Raw genomic sequence first — 15,750 nt, 5'->3', positions numbered from 1 at the left:
TAAAATTTAACGCCAAAATTAGCAAAGCAGGGGCTGAATTTGCTGGACCATTAATCTACAACTAGAGAACCCAGAAAACCTCGGAATTACATTGCCGAAAGCTAACACTCTCGCGTACTTCGGCGATAGATCATGGGGATATCATATGTTCTCATAAAGCATTGCAATTCTGCAAATATGCTGCACACAGCGCGCGGAAAGTGATTGGCGGATGGCTTGTGCGAGAGGACAAAGACAGATGGGACAGGGGGGTTCTCGTCTTTCCCTTTCTCCGATTCGATAGTCGACGCGAATCGCGAGAGCCACTCATCTTCGCCGCATCCAATTTGCCCCCGAGTGACTTCCAATTATGTTCCAGTATCGAGGAATGAAATTCGGCTGAAGGTTGAGATCGTTTGTCATGCACCGTTCCATTCAGCCAGCATCAATGAATATTTACGACGAGTTTGTTGGACAGGGCGCGGGTTCTTTGTTGAACGACGCTTAAAATATGTCGTACGTTCGAATTCATGGAGAAGAAGTGCTCTATAAAACGGATAGACACCGTGTAAAATACAGGGCAACCTGTAATTGCGTCTCAATATTTTAGGGACGAAAGGTCGCGCATAAAACGGGGGAGAATATTTTTTATTTCTGAACGTGGGGTGTCCAAGTCTTATCCTCCACCTATAAGCTGTTAAAGAAGAGACTAACATAAATTCTTTTAACAGCGCTAAAAGTAAAATAGCTTCTTCACTCAGCTAGAAATGTACAGAATACCAACATGTAACTAATAATCCCACCCAGCATACCGAAGCACTAGGTCTACAGCTCAATCCTTCGTAGCTCTTCAAAAGCTTCGCAACAATTGATAGGTATGTAATTCACTCTGAACCTCAAGACACATTTGTCTAATTGCAATGAATTAAAAAGAAAACGGCTGGTGATGAAGATGAAGGAAGATTGGCTCGAGGTTCAGGGACGCGTTTGATCCTCAGCGGGGGGAATTTGCGAACTCCTAGGACGGGCTACTCCTCAGCGCTAGTAGCTAGCAAACTGCAGCTCTCGACGCGAGGGGTTGGACGGATCGGTTTGCGTTTCCAGGTTGAATTCGAATCCGAATCGCCAGGGGAACACCGTGCAACTTCCTAATAAAGTATTTAGCAGACGGATGGAAGCGCGCGATGCACCCCAGCTACGGGGGTCGGCAGAATCCGAAGAAGGAAGGGGCGGCTACGGCGGGAGTTTCAGTTTCCGGGTGATCTGTGGCTCCCTCGTCGTGAGAATCGATGCCGCCAGCCGCCCAATAACCATACATCGTACGACTATCACACCCCTGGGGTGTATATATACCTACACACCGTATTCCCCACCTCTCTTTCCCTCTTTCTGCCCAGTCCTTACACCATCACCCCTCGACTATTCGCGCCCTACGCTCCTCTCATCTAGCCGCCTTATTACAAATAGAAGGGCGGGCCTACAGCTCTTTCCGCTGAGAGAAGTTACCCAAGACTTCGTGCCGTTACTCGCTGCTTCCTTGTTTGGAGTTCCAGCTGGAATGTTGTCTTCCTGCCTCAGCAGTTAGACTTGGGTCTGCTGAATACTGCAGGATAGATGATTGGGTAATTAAGGGAATAGAGACGTTGGCAGAAAAGTGGCTTTAACGATGGCAGTCCAAGGGCTAACGAATTTCTGTGCCAACTGTGGGCTATCTTCTCTCTGCCTTCTCTAGTTCTATCTCTCGAACTCGGGACTGGACCGCGTAGCAGGGATGCCAGAATTATCTGAGAAATTATTATTTTGATGTGACAGTTTAGATTCCTCGTTAAAGTCTCTATACTGTATACGTTCACAATCCTGGAATGATGGTCTCTTTGCAATTTCATTGTGCAAAGTGTTGTTTCATCAAGAAATTCCTTTCTCATTCAAACCTTTACCAGTGAAGATTCAAAACTATCTATGCTATCTAGCTATGAGCTTGGTTTATAGCGCAGACTCGGTTGCCCAGGATTTTCTAATAAAACTGAAGCATTTCAGTCCCCTAAGCTTAAAACCGGTGGGGCAACAAAGATTCGTTAGCGCGCCATCAGCGTATCCACCTGCCTGCATCTCAGCTTGCTGAGGAACTCCGAGGAATTTTCCATCATTTTGGGGCAATTTTAGGCGGAAGGGGCCAGCATCAGATGGTGCCGCAGAATTCGACGTTCATTTTCGTGGCCGGGGCGAGATAAAGCCTGCCAGACCTAATGCGTTGGCGTAATTTTCAGGAGAGCAGGGACAATTTTGGGAAATCTAATCTGATATCATAAAGAGGCTGATGCGGGGTGGAGGTGAATTGCGCGGCGATACCTCCCTCGTGCACGGAGTTTGTCAACCTTCCGCTGATTGCAGACCCGTAAGTACGACGACAGGGACAGGAAGGGTAGATTTGCCCACGTGCTTCGACCAATAACGGCGATTGGGAACACTCCAAGCGTCAACACGAAGTTTGCCAAAGTCCAATCCATCGTCTTCCATTTCCCAAGCCGACCGATCAGATCGCCTAATTGTCCGTACCTCGGGATCGGTCTGGGACGTCTTAAAGCGTGCAGTTTGGAGACAATCTAGTAGAGGAGCCTTTGTCTCCTGTTCCTCGAGCTAAGCGATCAATTCATGGTGTGTCGCGGAAGGAAGATGCCTTCGACTCTCTGAAACCTCCTAGAGATTCAATATGGCGTGATCGCGTAGCCGTGCATGAAGCGTGTTAACTGTGAACAAACTTGAAAGTATCGATCTGGTATTGTGTAAATGGCTAATTGGGCGGCTATTGTCTCGCTAGCTCGAAATAGATGATGAGTTTCGGAATGTGTGATACGATTGTTGTCCTGAAATTTCGGGACCTGTCTATGGTTTTGAGGTGGGAGCAGAACTCTGTACTGTAAGGTGCTTCGTAATCTTAGATGAACTTCATAGATATTTTTCTGAAGTTAATAATTATCAATGATGATGTTAAGGAGTAACACCTTTCACGAGAGGATTCAAAAGCATATTGTATATAACATTATAGGGTTACTATGTGTATGGTCTACATTCCCATGTCGTCAAATAAATGAGAAAGGATTTCAACAAGGGGTTGAGAGTCGGGACCGATACAATTTCGGTCACGGTCACGGTCAGTGAGGCGACCGAAATGGCATTTACGGTTGTCTCAACCGGGACTGGCAAGCGACAATCGTTCAAGAGTTTCCTCTCAACCGAAATTGGTGAGCGACAATCGGTTAAGAGTTTCCTCTCAACCGAAATTCGAGAGCGAATATCTCTCAGAATTACGGTCAACCGAAATTCTTGAGAGGATGCAGTACGGTCAACTGAAATTCTGGAGAGACAGAAATGCGGTCAAACACAATTCATCAATTCATGAGAAATCGGCAGAAATATGCTCGATTAAGATTTGTGAAACAATTAGTGACTACCCCGGTCGCGATTCCCAAGTCGACTAAAATTATTTAGTAGGTAGACTGTTATTATTATTTTTTATCGCATTAGTAACTTGACCTTCCATTTTTTGCAGTCCACGGCGAAATACATGGTATATATGAAATAACTTTATGAGAAAAAATAAAATTAATTAATTTAATTTATAATAAATTTTTAAAAATTAATTTTTTTCTTATTATCAATGTATTAAATTATATAAATAATTTTATAAATTCTTTAAATATTTTTATGAACGAAATATTATTTTTGTTATTTCTAATACTACTGTTTTCATAAATAAATATTTTCATAATTAATTTTCAGAAATAATTGATATTTTGTTATAAATAAACACAGTTAATCACTCATAAATTATAAGGATTAACAATTTCGACAGTGTGAGAGTAACAAATAACTGCAAAGGTCTGTTTTCAATAAACTCGAGAGTGATAAACAATGTGTCATCATTTAATCTTGCAACCCGCGCTCGCGCGAACAGGTACAACGGCAACAGCGCCTCACGGACGCATTCCACTACAACCATGCACTGGCCCGGCGTTCGGACAGCTGCCAGCGACCGCTGGACAGCAGTAATGCCCTGGCTTCAAAAATTTTAGAATGATCTCTTTCAAATTAACATCGCAAAGAAGTATTCGGAATTTCCCAGCCGGGGTTGAAGAATTTGGGGCCTTTTTCGTATAACTTTTAAACTATAAAAGATATCGGAATGCAATTTACGCCGAAAACTGAGGAAAAATTATTCCCTCTTAATGATGGATAATTTAACATATTTTACGTTTACTTAATTTCCCTGTTATCAATTTTTTAACCATAATTGTTGTGAAAAGGTTTCGCAAACTGTTTATTTGATACCGTATTTAATGCTCTTTTTAAAATTCATGGTGTTGATAAACAATAGGCTAGTTGCTTCTGTATCATTACTTTCATAAATGGAGAAATTAAATTTTGTTCTGGTTTTCTTTTTGACGATTTTATCCTTAATGCAGTGCACGCATAGTTCGGAGGTACCTAAGGGGTAACTAATGGGACGTGTCTTTGATTGTAGCGTTGTTTGAATTTTTTCTACAATTTTTGTGTCTGAATCTTTTAACTTTTTAGCTTCTCAACGCCACGCCTATACCGGCTTCCGTTAATGTCATTTTTTGGAACGATGCGCCATTATTGTGGCTTTTACACGCAGGTGGGGAAATTCCGAATTGCTCTTTGCGAAGTTAATTGGAAGGAGACAATCCTACAATTTTCGAAGTTCGGGCATCACTGCTGTCCAGCGGTCGCTGGCAGCTCTCCGAACGCCGGGCCGGTGCATGGTTGTAGTGAGGCGCTGTTGCCATTTTACCTGTTCGCGCGAGCGCGGGTTGCAAGATTAAATGATGACCCTGTATACCTTCCCGGCCAATTCAGCCAGGTCGAACCGAATCCAAGAACCGACAGATCGTCTGACGTTCCTCTCAGCATTACGGCCAGAGTTTCGCACATTTTGCTTGGCAATACTGTCAAGACATCTCTCAGAATTTCTCTCAACTTAGTTTCGCTCATCTCACACTACGGTCAGAGATTCTCAACCGAAATGCAACCGGTCATGAATTTCGGTTACCCTTTACACCATCTCATTATTAAAGTGTGAATCCGCGATGAAATTTTACACGAGACTTTTCTATCACGAGACAAAAATCTCAGCGCCAACTAAAAGTAAATAATAGGAATAGTCACGAGAGATGAGACTTTTGAAAATATATCACGAATGTCTCGTGTCTCACGAGAGTCTAACTTCACGAAACTAATGACAAACTAATTAAAAAATAATAAAATAATGAAATAATTGTTTCATGAGATTAAAGACACGATATTTGTGTCTCATCGTGGATTTGCACCATCACGGTCAGAATTTCTCTCAGCTCTCATTACGGTTACAGGCCATTGAGAGATATCTAACCGGTCATGAATTTCGGCTACTACTTCGGCCTCGACTCTCTGAAGTCATTTCAAGTTCAATAAAGAGAACACGCAGGTTGTGTTCCGCGGCAGTCGATGTTTGGGATACGCAGCTTGATAGTCTCTGCTCCGAAGGGAGACAGAAATGCATATAATTCTACCAGCAATTCAGGCACAGTGGATTCGCAATCGTCGTTACAATACGCCGCGAATGCACTTCGATCAAATATGTGTTTATCTGGCGAATAATCTAGTGTGTAATTACTCGCGGTGATATTATACAGGATATATTACGGATCGGCTGGATACTCGTATTTAAACTGTACCACAGCGCTGGTGGAACGATCGATAGGTACTCGCTATTAATTATTATGTTTCGATTCTAAATTTTTAATGGACGCCGCTTGTTACCTTCCTTTAATCGTCCAAGTCGTTCCCTTTGCGTTTCTTGAAAACTATCGACTGTGCACCATAAGTAGAAGAATGTTCTATTTGCTTATTTACCTGCAACAGAAAAATAAACATGCATGTTAATACATTTGGTAGGCTTTAAATAGATGTGATCAAAATTGAGTATTTAATTTTTTTTAAGAATAAAGGCCACGCGGAACAAACTAATACATAAACAGATGGTGCATTTGATGTGTAAATTGGGGGTGTAGAAAGCATAAGATATACTAAGGGAAAACACAGAATAATGGCACATAGTGTTTAACCTGAAGAAAACATTGAAAATATTACAAGGGCCACTATTAAACGAACGATAGTATCTCTAATTAAAAAATAACTCAGGACTTCAGAGTAGACACATGGACTGCAAAATAAAGCAATCACTAATAGTAAACAATAATTCTAAGCTGAAAAAGATCCTCCATGAGGAGCCTAAATGTTATAAAGCTTCATCGAAGTAATTCAAATCATCTTTACATCCACGATCCACTTTATTGCTCAAATCTTATAGAAGATAAAACTTAACAAATACAGTTTTATTACATTGAAAACCATACATACTACACACTAAACATCTTCTCCAAAGCTACCAATATCTAACACCCCCGAAAAAAAAAATAAAAACCGTGCACGGTACAAAGTCATGTCGACGCGGCTATTCGCGCTTTCTTCCCAAGCAAACGCTAGCAAACGTCCATTTCCTCGCGCTGAAACGAGCTAAACGAAGGCCGTCTAGCGTCTACTTAACGCGGGGAGCCATTGAAAATCGTATAAAAGCAGGACCATCGAGCGTGCCAAGCGGAAACACTCCCCGGGGACTTTTCCTCTTTTTCACGGCGCATTAACAGATCGCATAAAGATTACTAATGGAATCCATACGAGCGTGTAAAAGACGCTGGCCGCCTGGCTGGCTGGGTCAGTGTTCCCCGGGAACGGCAGCGGGTGCGGGAGGTTGGTAGCAGCGTACATTAGCGAGTTAGCGCGTGTGCGAACCGGGCCAGGTCAGAAGCACGCGAGTGAGTGCATCTCAGTCAGATGAAGCCCGGCCCTGGCTGATTGGAGAAAGCCCAGGGGAGTCGTTTCGTCGTCGTGTCTTCGCCATGCTCTTTTTAGATTCTTATTCCGCGCATCCCCAGCCGGCAGACGACCTCTCCCGCATGCTCCTGGCCGAGCAGGAGGATCGTTTTACGCGCCACACGTTTGCACAGCGGAGGAAACGTGTGTAAATGGCAGACGTGAGCACCGAAGCCGGAGCAAGAGCTCTTGAAAATTTTACACCGCTCCGTGTGAGGGATGGAGGGAGAAAGGAGCCGCGGAAGAAGTTCGAGGCACCGGCCGAAGGGCCTGGGGGGGTGTGGAACGTTCCTGCAGCGAGTTTCGTTCGAGTCTCTGCGACGTTTTAATAAATTAGGAAAGCTTCGGTTGCTCCTTCCAAGATGGCTAAACCGGGGATCGTTTATGGCGCTCTCGGTGAATGAATTTGTTATTTCCCTCAGCCGTGGACCTGGCGGAACGCTCCCATTGACCTTTCCGCGTGTACCCCCGAGTTTGTGCAAGAGGGATGAATTTTAGATCGCTAGGCTCCTTCGCAGTCTCGTCTATTTTTCAGGGCGACGGTGTTCTTGAATTTTTCGGCAGCCATCCACGGTGAGCGCGGGAGGTTATTCAGGAAGAAAGAGCATAAGTCCAGATTACCTTCGATATGTATCGTTATGTTTGGAAAAGTTGACCCACGCTTACTGCCGCACTGTGCGGAGTCTCTGAGGCGGGCTTAGTAGAGGGATTACGGGGATTGATTTGGTCTGCACCCGTTATAAGCATAGGATATACCGATGCGGTAACGCTAGCACTCTGAAGTTTGTAGTCTTGATTACTAAAATTTCATTGCTTGTATTATTCCTGATTCAACTGCAAGGGATTAAACTGGTCTTGGATCAGGGAGTGAAGATTGCACCAGTTGACAAATTCTTATTCCTTATCCATTTCAAACTGACATTTGTCGGAGAACCTGTAATTAACGCTCCAGCAATATTGTAATATATACCTGTAGGTATTATAACTCTAGCAATAGGACAGTCTCTTTCAACATTCGAAGCTTAAATGCATCCTGAAGACTGCTAACTTCTTTTCACGTGCTTAAGGGGAGGTTCCGGTGTAGAGCCCCCCAAAATAGGTGATCTTTAGGAATTAATTAAAGGAAAACTACTGTATATAATTTAATGGGACTTTTTACATTGTATTAGGGATGTCTTAAATTATAGAAATATATTTTTTGTTTTATAATTAATCATTATAGATGGCACTGGGGAGTCGTTAAAGTCAAGGCGTCAAAAAATTCATCCAAAAGTTATCCCCAAAAGTTATTATCCGATTCGACTGAAACTTTTTTTATTTCGAAGAATATACTTCTGCCTAGGGGGGGGGGGGGAACCAGAAAAGTATAAGAAAATGACATTTTTTTTTAAAAATAACGACACTTGAAGTTTGAAATCACTTTTTCCCTATATTTTTCGTCTTTTCAACGCCTTTGAAAATTATAAATTTTCAATTTTTTGTATTTTTTTCTGGCAAACCTCCTAGGCACAAGTATATTCTTCGAAATAAAAAAAGTTTCAGTCGAATCGGAGAATAACTTTTGGAAATACAGCTCCCACCGTTTTCAGAACACTGTTTCGAGAACAACGCGTTTAAAGTTTTACGTGAGCACTGAGTGGCCAGTTGTGACCCATGCATTTGCCGCTACTCAAATGCCTATAACTTCGGGAATTTTACGAATTTCAACAAATCCTTTTAAACACACATTCCTAAAAGGTTGAACATTCGAAAAATGAAATAACCCAGACCTTAAAAAACATTTTTGATTTATCTTATAATTCTCTAAAAAAAAATTAAAAATTTATGTACGGAGCTTGGGCCTCAAAGGTGACCTAACTCCTTAAAATGCCAACTTCACTAACACAAAATATACAGCACTGCCTGAACACTCAACTCGATTTGTTTCCTAGGTACCATTTCCGAAGTTACTATTAGTTATCGACAGAGTCGATAAAACGTAAATTTAATCCCAATCTCACCTCCGGACCATAAATGCACATATGCGCGCATGTTACAGGCACAGTACATCGAATCCATGCAGTTCTGCTCCAAACACACACGCAGCACCCAGGGAAGGGTCTTTCAACAAAATCTGTGAGCAAGTGAATAAGGGAACGTCGACGGTGGCCGCGAGAAGGTGGGAGCACCGCGACGGGTGCTTTGAGCGGCGTGCACTGTGTACCCCGTTATGGAATTCCTTCGTCTTTTGATATCATATTGCATTCATCTTGTCATGATAAGCCTCGAATAAGGGCCAGCATAAAAAGTGGCTTAACGTAAGCTGGATGGAAATGACAAAAACCGCCACGAGGAGGCTGGAAACATGACTTCTCCCTCCTTTTTCCACCGGAAAAGAACTTGCGTCGCGTGCTCGCCGAATGGAGACAGTTTTATATCCCGTAAGAAGCGAAAATACAGTTTCAATAGACGACAGGATGGGGGGTCGCCATCGTCTCAAACGCTCGAGTGTACTTGCGCGCAAAAATTCGCTTAGCTCCAAAGAATCGACTTCAGGTGCTCCTAATTGTGCTACCACTTTGGCGCAAGGGTCGTTCCCCTGGTTTCGGGGATCCTCTCGTCAAATTTAAAAGCGAATTTATCGTTGCTAGCGAGAGAAAGTAGGAGACGGAGATGATGCGGTGGTGGGAGCAGGACGTATCCCAGAAATTCGTTAAAGTAGGGGTGCATTTCGCAGAATAAACGTGTTTCCCTCCCTTTCCTGTTCGAAGCCGCGACGAGCAGGCCTCGCGGTATCGAATACGAGCGGAGGGGCTCGACTGGCAAGCAAAATTGTTTCGAAACGACCGGGACGAACCTTGCTTCGAATGCTCCGCGTCGCCAGATATCGTAATGGCGGCGGCCCAGGAACGGTAGGAAGTCGCTATTGACGGCCTTATGGAAAAAGTACGCGGGAACGAACGGGCACACGGTCGCGGCTGTGCGGAGCTTCCACGGGCACGGATTCGAGAGAAAAAGGGAGGCAGGGTGGAATGCGGGGTGAAGATGGGAAGAGAGATAAAGAGAGAGTTTTCGAAGGGTGCAGAGGTGGCACAAAAGCGAGTAGTGGAAATCCGGACTGGCTGAAAGGAGCGATGCGGGATTACGAAAGGATTTATTCGAGATTTTCTGCTGTTGCCACTGTCCGCGACGACGCTGCGCTGCAGCGACTCGAATCGGTGTACAAATAACAAAAAAAGAGGGGAAGAAGTTAGAGGGACAGGAAGAGGAATAACTCTCCACTCAGCGCAGCTAGGACATCGCAGTGGATAAGTGTATCTAGCTATCGTCTTCGGTGCATAACTCTGAATATGAAACGACGTGTTTTTAGTAGTAGATGCAACTGTTTCTGCAGTAGTAGACGCAAAGCTTTAGCACGGATCTGACGCATGTCGCCTCTCGATAGACGCCCGATCCGGCCGGTAGTTCCATGCAGGAATTGTATCCCACCCGGAGCGGGTTACTTCTTACGAGGGAAGATCCCAAACGCGAAGATTCAAAAAATTCTGAAACTTTGTGGATATGTAGGGGATTTCCTGCTGATTACAACGCAATTTTTGTTTGCTGCCCAAAATCGCACTAAGGGGGTGAAATTAACCCCTGAAGATTCGGCTGTTTTTCGATTTTATTTTATAACGCACAATCCGTAAGAGATAGAAAAAAAGTTTCAGGACAAAAGTTACTTCTTTTAATTAGATTTAGCAAATCGGAAAAGTTTTATCAATTGTTTAAACAATTAGAAAAAGTTATAAACAAAAATATGAATGTTTTCTAAAATTCGGGGTTTCACGTGAAATCTGAACTGGATGTTTAAATAGTTATGAAACAGCATAATCCGTATTTTTTTTATATATAATTTCAATTATTGTTGTATTGCGGAACTGTGCTCCGCGACAATCGAAGAACTTCTGGATCCCATTGCAACGTGCCTTAAGCTGCACAACGAGCAATGTTTTTCTAATATTTATTAGGAAATAATACGCGACGCGTAGTAAGAAAGTTAGATAATTTATATTTTATACTACTTAGTAACATAAGACAGTCTGGTTTAGACAGCCACTTAACGTACTCTGGTCATCCGGCCGAAAAGATGAGCAATCTTTTTTCACAAACAATGATGGTGCGCTACCAAAATCCGGTGACTTCTTAATTTTTTTACGAAAATCTCCAATTTTTACAGACCATATCAGAGGTTTGCGCCGAAATGACACATGTCCTACACGTCCTGTAATTTTTTCCAAGTCGATTTCAACCTCAATTCGCTCGCAATCGGGAAAAAATGAAGAGAAAAAAATATTCGAGAAAAACGCATTTAAAGTTTCTGGGCAAAGGCGACGCTATATTTTGCCGCTTGACGTTTTTAGCTGCCAAATCTACAATTTTGCAAATTTTAGTATAAACCAAGCGGCATTTTAATAAAAAAAGATAGTACTTTCGGAAAATGCAATAAAAAATCGATTTTTCGACGGCCTAGTCCCCTTAAAGGACGATTGAACACAAATGAAACATACCGTCGTTGTTCTTATCCTGAGTCACTCTATAAACCCACAAAGTTGCGTTCCAATCCCTGAATGCGGGTTCGCGGTGTTCCCTTGCGAGATATTATTAGCAACAATTTATTGAACCTTTAGTTGCTTTTTTTTCTACACCATCCACTTCCGTCATTATTCCAGCGATCCTAATGAAAAGGCAGTACTACTCTGAAGGCGTGTCTTGCAATAAAACGATCGTAGGAAACAGCAGGTCGGCATCACTAGCGACAGAAGCAGTTGGTATCATTAAAGCGACGTTTCTTCCATGAAATATGTCCGAGAATAAGGATGAGCGAGGAAAGTTCGAACCTTGACGCCGCGGTTTAACAATGAGGACGTCTGCCGAAGGAGGAACAGTTGCTTCCTAGATTGCCGCGGCGTCGTTAGAATCTCGCGGATAAAAAGTTTCGTGGCGATGAGAATACGTCAGGACGCGTCACGGCTCGAACCGGAGGAAGGAATCGTCGTTACAGAGGCGATCTCTAGACGGCGCCGCAATTAGTTTCATTCTTTCCCTCGCGCCCTCCTTCGCTTTTACGCTCGACCATTTCGCTCCTCGACGGTGGAGGAGGCGTGAAGTGGAAAACGAGGGAGGTGTAACGAGAAAAATTGAAGAAACGTCACGTCTCGCTTGGGAGTCTCTTTGTAGGCTTTTCTACTTATCTCAGTTAAGACCTGACGAGTGTATGGTCAACGCAACGCGACAAAATTCCTTACTTAAGCTCGAGGAACTTATGCAAGGAGATTCTTGACGTTCGCGTTGCTGTTTTAATTTCTGTATTATTTTACGGTAGTAGGTATGAAAACGGTGGTAAGTTCGCAAGTTAGAAGAGGGTAGAAGGAATGTTTATTAATCCTTTACTGAATCTATTTAATAGAATACGGTTCGCTAAAATATCAAATATGGCTCTGCAATTAGCGAAAGGTATTCGAAAACTCTCCTTGCTTAACTCGGCGGGACGCGCACCCCAATATGCAACATACGATTTCGCTACCGGGTCAAAAATTCCCAAAATTGAAAACCACGGTTTCAGAATATTTCTGTTAAGTTTGTTACTTTTATGTTAAAGTACAGTGTTCTAAGAAGCAAACGGAATTTATGAAATATCTCGAAATATTTATTAAAGTTATTTGAAAAATTGTAACAGAAACTCAAACAGTCTTCTTAACTTTTTACTTGGTTATAAAATCGAATAACAAAAATTGGTCTTCTTTCTTTAGTAACAATATCAAATTGAGATCGATGTCAAAAGTAGATGATATGAACTTATCCAGGAATGCAAAGAAAACAGTTCGTAAGAACTTTTTCAAAACAATACTCAGAATTTTCGTAAAGCAGATACATACTTAGAATCATCGCTTTACATAGTGAAAGGTTTTGGTCTTTTATTACACTTGGTCGGACATTCCCCCGCCGAAAGGTACCTAGAACGGCACGGCACAGGATTGCGCGAGAAAAAAGATATTTTCACAACGTGTGCCTCTGTGGGAAATTTTACCCAGCAGCGCCTCCCGCCGAGTTAATATAATGAAAAGTCACGTGAAGAGTAAGGGGGAAACAGGGTGTTGAGCTTGCCGAGACAATGCTTGGAGGTCTCTGAAGATAGCACCCCCAAATTCGATTTTTTAAAAAAACTCAGCGGCATTCGTTTGTCCATCGTATGCCCACAAAAAATTTTCGTATGCCCACCCATCAAAAAAAAAATTATGGCAAAAAAAAAATTTTCATCAGCACCCCCATGAAAACATTTTAATGATTTGACCGTGGGAAATGATTTCCATCGTTTGCCCTCGTTTGCCCATAAACAATTTTTTTTTGCCCACCCTCCAAAAAAAATTATGAACAAAATAAAAAATTTGTCTTCATCACCCACCATGAATGCATTTCAATTTTTTAAAATAAGGATACGAATGTACCCGACCTGGCCACGTTTGCCCACTCTCAGATTTCATTTGCCCACCCTCCAGAATTTAAATAAAAAATAAAAACCGCGAAAAGATGAGTATAGATGAAGCGATCGCGTTAAAGTTTGATTATTCTCGAAAATATTATCAAAATCGTTCTTTCAACGGTGCAGTTCGTTAGTTTAGATGTAGAAGAGATTTGCCCATGCATTAATTTCGTATGCCTACCCTCCAGAATCGAATTATTAATAAAGATAGCCAAGAAGTGCGGTACCCGTTGAACCGAATACCTTTCCGTTCGTTTTTTTCCGAATGAATTATCAAAATCGATTGTTCTTACCGTAAAGGTTAAAGGTGTTTGGTGACATGTTATCCACTTCAATTTGTATCGCTCATCGAATACTTCACACTTTTCACACATCTGCAGCATGTGCAGAATAACACCAGAGTGGTTTGCTAGTCATTTTTCACTAATTACCGCAATGATATCGCACAACGGAAAATAATATAATCTCACAGTTACTTCACAAACCGTAAATGAATGCACGATCTTGCAAGAGTTGCGTCCGAACTCTGTAGACCGACTGACTTTCGTGCGTCGTTGGAAACAATTCCAGAGTATCGCAGACATCTGTTTACGCTTCGGCAGTGGCACTCGGCGCTGCGACCCTTTAGGGTATCAGCGCTGCGTGTCGTCACCGAACGTGCATAATATCTCTTAACAAGGGGACATTCTACTCTCTCGGCCGAAAAATCGGCCACTTTTCGGTGATGGTTTTTTTAAAGAAATAAACACTTAACGTTTTCGAATTTCTGAGGGTATATCTACCACTCTTTAAATACAAGAAAAAATCTTTGTTGCTTGTTTATTTCATTTGTTTACATAAATCCTTGGTTCATCTACTAGTCTTTGGTATATAAAAGAAGTCTGCAAAAGTTTAGGCCAATCGATACAGTGGTTTCCGAAATATCTTGCACGCCGACATCAACACAGCTTTCGCGAGAATGGCTGTTATTCGTTAATTTTTTAATGTTTTTCTATAACAAAATTACTGAGAGTAGCTGCATATATGTACTTCTAAAGTAAGCGAATAGTTGTAATAAAATATACAGTACATTTTCCACAAAAAATTCTTGAAAATCGCGTTGTTTTCGAAAGCTGACTAACCCCTTAAGCGCAGTGTGATGCAGCTAAAAAACGATAGACGGGGCCGTGGGAGTTGCCAAACGTCGTGCGCAGGGTGTCCCAACACTGCTGGTACAACCGAGGAGGGGGTGATTCTGCATGAAAAACTAAATCGAAAATATAGAATAAATTTTTTTCATTTGTAGAAAAAAAACACTACCATCCTACCATCGATACTGGAACACCCTGTATAGTGCAGTATTTCGCCATGAATGCTTTCGAGCGTTCATTTAATATTGTCTCTATTTTAAAATTTTTGGTTGTCTAAGCTTGTAAACTGTTTTTCTAATTAATTTTATAATAATAGTTTAACTTTCTAGGTTTCTATTATTTTACACATTACCTAAGAACAAAATATTCATAGAGGTTGATTCAGGGTCGACTTTACAAATTTCTGTGTCCCTTTTTATTTGGGGTCTGCCACGACCCCAGTATACCAGCCACGTTTGCCAAAAACAGTATACCAGTTAAGGGTTAATATGTCTATTTTTTATTCCTATGTGCAGCCAGTCGCAGGGATACGAAATGCATAACACTTTACTCAAAATTGTCCCCCCTGCCCATAGCATTCCCAATTTCGACGATACATGCTGCGCATAATGGTATTCTCCATCGATTCGAGAATATTCAGACCGGAGCGCGTAATTTCGGCAGAATTAGAAATAACGCCCTCGAGCTCACACGGGAATCGTAAACAGATAGATTTTATGGCGGCGGCTACTTTAATATGCGCGAGGGCCGTTCGCCTAAACGTAATGATTATTAATCGTTTCGCTGACGATATACATATCCCAGCGCACGGCTGCAGGTGCACTAGTTTTATTAGCGTCGGGACGACAGTTCTGCCCGGTCTCCCGACAAATATACATCTTGGCACGCGAATGGTAATTGTTGTTCCGAAGTTGCCGCCCCGTCGACAACCGCGGGACATAAGCTTTTCGGCTAATGCGGTCTGCCTCGGTTTAGCCGCGGCAAATGCGAATGTCGCGGGGCCGGCACGTTATCGCTTCTGATGTCACGCGAGTTTTGAGCAGTTTCGGGAATCGCCACTTTTCTTCGCTATCTGATTCGCCCGCGTGCCGCCAGTTTTCGAAGGGCAGAGAACAACGGGATCTACTGGGAGGCCGTGGTTATGTGCGAGCAGCTACACGAGGATTGAGAGGAATTTTCAGAAAGATGAAAAAGCCAGGAAAATGT

At 42.5% G+C, this 15,750-nt stretch overlaps 1 protein-coding gene across 9 annotated transcripts in view; it reads right to left on the bottom strand.

The window, feature by feature from the left end:
- LOC143369102 (uncharacterized) overlaps positions 1 to 15,750 on the bottom strand; it is a 366,056-nt gene that overhangs the window by 99,128 nt on the left and 251,178 nt on the right. The window contains exon 1 of one of the 9 annotated variants that reach the window (XM_076812564.1): positions 5,800 to 5,821. The exons of the other annotated variants lie outside the window; for them this stretch is intronic. The gene's annotated coding sequence lies outside the window, so the exon portion shown is untranslated. Of the gene's footprint in view, positions 1 to 5,799; positions 5,822 to 15,750 lie in introns of those variants that run through there. 9 annotated transcript variants of the gene reach the window in all.

This window comes from Andrena cerasifolii, chromosome 5 (genome assembly GCF_050908995.1).
Source record: "Andrena cerasifolii isolate SP2316 chromosome 5, iyAndCera1_principal, whole genome shotgun sequence".
Taxonomy (NCBI): Eukaryota; Metazoa; Arthropoda; class Insecta; order Hymenoptera; family Andrenidae; genus Andrena; species Andrena cerasifolii.
The sequence above is the reverse complement of the archived record's forward strand: the minus strand, read 5'-3'. Positions and strand labels throughout refer to the sequence as shown.